General features: G+C 38.3%; 1 pseudogene; it reads right to left on the bottom strand.

Moving 5' to 3' along the window:
* Nucleotides 1-322: 322 nt before the first annotated feature.
* LOC143019805 (uncharacterized) lies at nt 323-2,344 on the bottom strand (annotated as a pseudogene).
* Nucleotides 2,345-7,500: the final 5,156 nt, after the last annotated feature.

The raw sequence follows: 7,500 nt of genomic DNA on the forward strand, positions 1-7,500 counted from the left end.
AATATATATATAAAAATAACACTGGGGAACAAAATTCAACTTTTTGTCAGTTGCATACATTTTGAGACCTGTTTCTGGGTAAATTGAGGTCACTGATTTCAAATATGGCACCGGTTTTTTTTCTATCGGGTCTAGTTTTGTTGCGGTGAGTTACCTCCCATTTGCTACTCTATATAGTTAGACTACCATATACTACTGCTAAAAATCTAAACCAGCACACAGAGAGGAATTACCAAACACGTAGAATTAATTTTAATTACTTTTATTTACCTTGACAAGCATATTTTGGATCCATCAGTTGCTTTTGTGAACTATGCCAGATTTATTCAGGCACAAACTTGCGTTTAATGGACTGTCTTGAATATCGCCTCTCAGTGCAGTCTCGCTGAATGCTCCAGCAATAGTCCGCCATCATGTGAATGTCCCAGCGACCTTGATACCTGTCTTCCATGACTTTGATATCCTGGTGAAAGCGTTCACCTTGCTCATCACTCACGTCCCCTAAGTTTGCCGGAAACAGTTCAAGATGACTGTTCAAGAAATGCATCTTAATGCTCATGTTGCAACCTAACACATGAAAACTTTCCATCAAAGATTCAACGAGCTCTTTATAGTCCTCTGATTTCCTGTTTCCAAGAAAGTTCCTTACAACAGAAACGAATGCTCCCCATGCATTTTTCTCAACATCAGTCATGGATTGAGTGAAGGCTTGGTCTTTAATCAGCGTCCTAATTTGAGGGCCGTCGAAAATACCTGCTTTGAGTTTTTCTAGCGTTAAACCAGGGAACACTTCACACAGATACTTAAAACAGTCACTGTCATTATCGAGCGCCTTAACAAACTGTTTCATAAGGCCCAGCTTGATGTGAAGGGGCGGGAAAACAATTTTTTCACTTTCCACTAGGGGTTCATAAATGATGTTCTTTTTCCCAACATTGAGGCTTTCCCTAACTGGCCATTCCTTCTGAATCCAGTGTCTGTCTTTGGCTCTGCTGTCCCAGAGGCAGATAAAGCAAGGAAATTTTGTATACCCACCTTGCTGTCCTAGCAAAAAATTGACCATTTTTAGATCAACACAGATGATCCATTTGTGTTCTTCATATTTGAGTAGCTCCAAAACTGTTTTGATGTGTTCATATTTTTCTTTCAGGTGTACTGAGTGTCCTATGGGTATTGCGCCAAAGATGTTGCCTATATGTAATAAAACACACTTCAGACTCCGCTTAGAGCTATCTATAAAGAGGCGCCACTCTTTCGGATCATAACCTGGAGCTCCCATCGCGGTGACTAATCCAGGAATATCACAACAGTAGACGAAGTCAAATTTAGAATCAAAGAACTGTAAGAGGTTCTTTTCTCTGTTGCGAAAGAATGTTACCTTTGTGTCTATTTTCAGCAAGTTTTTATCTTTTAACCGTGAAGCCAACAATTCTGACAGCTTTTTAGACAGGCCCAGATCTCGAACTAAGTCATTGACTTCTGCTTGGCTAAATGTTTCCGGTTCTGTCGATATGCCTGCAAAATCTAAGTCATTTCTGTTAGTTGACTCCTCTGTGACCTCAGTGTCACATTCACTGTCAGATTAAACAGAAGCAAGTTGAGTGAAGATAGGCTTTGGAACATCATCTGAATGGGGCACAGGCCTGATTGCTGAATCTAGACTAGGGTATGTGATAAGATGACGAGTTTTACTAGTGAAACCAGCAACACGAGTCACCCAAAAGTAACAGTCTGTGACATGGTCCCGTGGCTCACGCCATATCATCGGAATACCGAATGTTATTTTGTCTTTTCCTTTAGTCCATTGACGCAAGTTTTCTTCGCAGGAATGACATACCTTATGCGGTGCCCATGGTTTGTCTTGATCTCCAAGTTTCACTTTAAAGTAGCAAAAGTAAGCTCTCTTCACAAATTCACTAATGTTCCTTCTTTGCTTTGGAGCTGTCAATGCACCACAAATGTAGCAGAATGAATCCGGGCACGTCACACATTTCCTTCTACTTGCTATAGAGGCCATGTTTCCTTTGATTGAAGTCAACACTGTTTACAGAATGATCACACCTGGAAAAGAAATAAAATAATTGTTTTAATGAAATAAAATAATAATGCACACACAAATCTATATTTGACGCACTGATGTAATTAAGAATAGTATTTGATGAATGTAAACTAATATGCTTATTACCTCCCTTTGCTATTTTCAGAACATGTCACCTGATATGTAAATTGCCGCGTACCATCAAAACTAGACCTGATCTGCACAAACGAATGCCATTTTCAGAATCTGTGACCTCAAATCTACCAGAATCAAGTGTCAGAACTCATGCAACCGAAAGTGTGTTCCCCAGTGTAATGTATATATATATATATATATATATATATATATACACATATATATATACATATATATATATATATATATACATATATACATGTATATATATATACATATATATATATATGTATATTGTTACGGGCGCTGGTATGTGAAGAGACGTTACGTATAACGTCTAAGTGCTTAAGAACCAGCTCACTTCTAGAAGCCACTGTAGGACTGAACTATCTGGTCAGGGCCTAGATAATTCGTAAGACTAGAAGTAAAGGTAACAAAGAAGATTCCAGGAAAGGAATATTAAACTAGCGATAAAACTAGTAAACGAAATTATTAATGGAAAATATTTACAGGCAATCAACACAAAAGAGAATGGGCAGTAGGGTCAATGGGACCGTTACATGATTATGAGAATATGGAAATTATCGTTCAAATAAGAAACAAGATAAGTATACAATATGGTACTATCTAAGTACAAAGATCAGGAACATGCATCAGAATAAGTAATAAGTACAAATATAAGTAAAGTAATGCAATGTATATCAGACACGTAATGTAGGCAAAAAGGGTGATCACTTCACACCAATCGTCTCATGAATCTAAACCTTCTATTTTTTATCAAGAGATCAATATGTGGGAATATGACAAGGAGTCAGCGAGTTCCACCGCTTATATACCATTGGACCGGAAGCCGGATACTTCCGGTTAAGGGTGCGGGTGAGTGAAAGGGGGGGGAGGAGGGTAAGTTAACACGTCAACATGGGTAGTTTTAGGACCCTCGACTCGCTTGAACAATCTATTTATTTAGTAACTGTCAAATCTGAGCGCTCCGAACTATTCAGGATTTCGCTTGTCTGTTTGTTCTACAAGAGTGCGCACCTCACCGCACGTAGGCAAGATTACATATAGTGGACGGGCGTTACTGCTTAACATTGTTACAATACATACATAGACAAGAAATATGAACATAGTTATGTAATACAAAGGAACACAATTCTATAACATAATTACACATATGACGTAATATCTAATATTACGTTACACCTCCACCGTTTGGGAAAGCTTTTCACTTTCTGTTGAAAAGCTACGTTCTAGAAGTACGGAGTAGTTCTTCTGCGCAGGGGACAGCTTCTTGCTGTAGTAGGTGATAGCGTGAAGAACTTCATTGTGTTCTTGCAAGAGGGCGGCACCGATACAGGTGTCGTTGGCGTCGACTTGCAGAAGAAAGGGTCGTTGGAAGTCGGGTGCCCTTAGAACTGGTGCGTTAGTGAGAAGGGACTTCAGGTTTTTGAAGGCCGTCTCACAGGTAGGCGTCCACACGAAGTTGTGGTCTTTTCTCAACAGGTCATTCAATGGTTCTGCTACATCTTGTTTCTCAGATAAGTGAAGATTTTGTAGTATCTGGGAGTTTTCCAAGGGAATCTCAGGAGGATTAGGCAGGTTATCAGGAGGCTCTTCCGATTTTATTGTGGTAGAGCTGCAAGCTGGAATTGGATCTCTGGAATGATAAGGTTTTAAGGTATTTATGTGACAGAGACGGGAACTATTTCTTCTGTCTGGAGTTTTGATTATGTAGTTGAGATCACTGGCTCTGGACAAGACTTCATAGGGTCCTTTGTATTTAGCCTGCAATGGATCTCCTGGTATGGGAAGATAAAGTAACACTTGATCTCCTGGAGAGAAAGTTCTAAGTTTAGAATTTTTATCATACCGACCTTTCATTACTCGTTGAGCATTCGTCAAGTTCTCTCTTGCCAACTTCCAAGCTTCTAACAACTTCTCGGTGACCTGGGACACGTATTTCAAAGAAGGAACAGGTGGTTCTTCTTTCATCCATTGTTCATGAAGTATCTTTAGGGGACCACGGACTTCATGACCGAAGACTAATTCTGACGGGCTGAATCCAAGGCTTTCTTGAATTGTTGTTCGGGTGGCGAACAACAAAAAGGGGAGTCCGTCTTCCCAATTTCGAGTGTTCTCAGCACAGAAGATTCTTAACATTGTCTTGAGCGTTTGGTGAAAGCGCTCTAGAGCACCTTGTGATTGAGGATGATAGGCGGAGGAAGTTACATGATTTATACCTAGGGTTACAAGAGTTTCTCTAAACTTGTTGGAAAGAAAATTACTTCCTTGATCACTTTGAATGTTCTTAGGAAATCCTACCATAGTGAAATATTTCAACATTTCTCTGATTATATTTTGAGCTTTAATATTTTTCAAAGGAATGGCTTCTGGAAAACGAGTGCTCATACACATGATTGTGAGAATGTACTGATTTCCTTTACTTGAAGGAGGTAAAGGTCCTACACAGTCAATAAGAACTTTTTTAAATGGCTCTTCCATTACAGGAATGGGATGGAGTGGAGCTTCTACAATTTTCTGGTTGGGCTTACCTACAAGTTGACATGTATGACATGTTTTACAATATTGGGCAACATCTTTGACAACCGTGGGCCAATGGAAATGTTGGGTTATGTTGAACAAGGTCTTTCTTACCCCTAAGTGACCTGCTAAGGGAGTATGATGAGCCAATCTTAGAACATTATTCCTGAAACTAAGAGGGAGGACTATTTGATTCCTTACTTGCCATGGCTGGTCAGCGGTTGCGGTGGATGCTCTCCATTTTCGCATTAGGACTCCGTTTTCTATATAGAAACCTCGTGACATATTTTCAACTTCTTCTGGAGATGAAACAATCTCGTACAAATTTTTAAGAGAATGATCTGACTTCTGTTCTTTGATTAATTCTGCTCTAGATAGAGAAACTGGTGAAGAAGAAGATGGGTCAGTTTGGGAGAATAGGGATTCTAAATTATAGGTCTCCTCTTCAGATTTCTTGTACTGAGATCTGGTTACAGCACAAGCGGGAAACAACTGTAAGTTATCTGAAGGTTCTACTGAGGTCTTAGGGTTATTTGTTATTAAGGGAGAAATGACTTTGCTTACAGCGATGTCATTGGCCAACAATAAGGATATTCCTACTATGGGAAGAGAGTCTACTACTGCTACTTTAACCATTCCGGTTGTTAAATCAGACCGCAAGAAAACATTATGTAATGGACATTTTATAATTCCTCCAACTCCTTCTATCAATATATCATAACCTGTATATGACTCACCCAGATTCTGCAAGACAGAATTTAAAATCAGACTTTGCTTTGCTCCTGTGTCTCGGAGTATGGAAATAGGATATTGTTGTGAACTACTACTATGAGATATAGTTCCTGAAGATACAAATGGTTTGAAACAAGGATCATGATTTGATGAGGGGGGTTCTACATTACTTGACAATACCGGCTTCTTTGGTAGTTTATCCTGAATAGAGGATTTTGAATCATCTGATTTTATATTACTTACAAGAGTTGGTGTCTTATTGGAGAATGAGGGTGTCAGTCTCTTTCTGCAATTAGAAATGTGATGGCCAACCTGTTTACAATATGAACAAGTTACAGGGGGATTAGTCTTAAACCTTTCCATTCTTTGCCAAGGTTGGTTTGGAGGATATTGATTGAAATCAGACCTGTAACTGAAATGTGATGGGCTAGACTGATTTTCAAAGCGTTTCTTTGGGGACCAAGGATCAGAGTATTTTGTTGAATCTGGAATATGTGACTTTGACTTTTGGGATTCCATTTGTCTTGACTTAGGTTTATGATTTAGTGTGAACTCATCAGCCAATACAGCAGCTTTAGTTAAAGTTTCGGGAACATGATCATCTATAAAAATCCTAAGATCTGTCTCTAAGGTATTCTTAAATTGCTCCAATAAAATCAACTGTTTAAGTCTATCTAAGGTGTCCGTTTCACTAGCCAAACACCACCTATTGAATAACCTCTCTTGTTGAGCCGCATATTCTACGTATGTTAACTGAGGTGTCTTCCTATAATTACGGAATTTCTGTCTATAGGCCTCTGGTATTAGTTCATAAGCTTTTAAAATACAAGCTTTCATATTATCATACTCGCTTTCTGCTTCTGAAAGAGAAGTATAAATTTGCTGAGCCTTACCCTTAAATTGCGTTTGAATGATTAATGGCCAATTTTCTTTAGGGATTTGTAACTGTTGAGCCAATTTTTCCCACTGAAGAAAGAAAATTTCTGGCTCTCCTTCTGAAAATTGGGGTAGAAGTTTTACATACTTGGAAATATCTATATGACCTTCCTGAACTACGGGTTGTCTATCAACAATCCTAGCTTCTACTTCTGCCTTCTTTAATTCTAACTCTGCCAATTTGACTTTAGTTTCGTCTTCTCTAGCTTTAAATTCTGCCTCAATTTGCATTTGTTTCAGTTTAGTTTCCTCCTCTTTAGCTTTAAATTCTGCCTCAATTTGCATTTGTTTCAGTTTAGTTTCCTCCTCTCTAGCTTTAAATTCTGCCTCAATTTGCATTTGTTTCAATTTAGCTTCCTCCTCAAAATCTACTCTCCTGACCTTTAATTCAATCTCCTTAATCTTAAGTTCGGTTAGTCGTGCCTCTATTTCTAACCTATTTGAAGGAATTTGTATAGCTGTAATCTCTTCTGGAGATAAGATCTCATCTTCGATCAGATTTTCAACAAGTTCCTGAAGTATTTTTTTCTTTCGTAAACTTGTATCAATGTCTACTCCAAAGTGCTTGCCTATTTCTATCAAAATGTCTTTAGTTTGTTTCTTTAAGAAACTTACCTTGGGATTTTGAACGAATTCTTGAACTATATCATCCATCTCTATAAGAATGTGTTAAATACCTGATCCAATATCCTGGCAGGGTCGCCACTTTGTTACGGGCGCTGGTATGTGAAGAGACGTTACGTATAACGTCTAAGTGCTTAAGAACCAGCTCACTTCTAGAAGCCACTGTAGGACTGAACTATCTGGTCAGGGCCTAGATAATTCGTAAGACTAGAAGTAAAGGTAACAAAGAAGATTCCAGGAAAGGAATATTAAACTAGCGATAAAACTAGTAAACGAAATTATTAATGGAAAATATTTACAGGCAATCAACACAAAAGAGAATGGGCAGTAGGGTCAATGGGACCGTTACATGATTATGAGAATATGGAAATTATCGTTCAAATAAGAAACAAGATAAGTATACAATATGGTACTATCTAAGTACAAAGATCAGGAACATGCATCAGAATAAGTAATAAGTACAAATATAAGTAAAGTAATGCAATGTATATCAG

Source organism: Oratosquilla oratoria, chromosome 3 (assembly GCF_046742065.1).
Source record: "Oratosquilla oratoria isolate Oo_2021 chromosome 3, ASM4674206v1, whole genome shotgun sequence".
Classification (NCBI taxonomy): Eukaryota; Metazoa; Arthropoda; class Malacostraca; order Stomatopoda; family Squillidae; genus Oratosquilla; species Oratosquilla oratoria.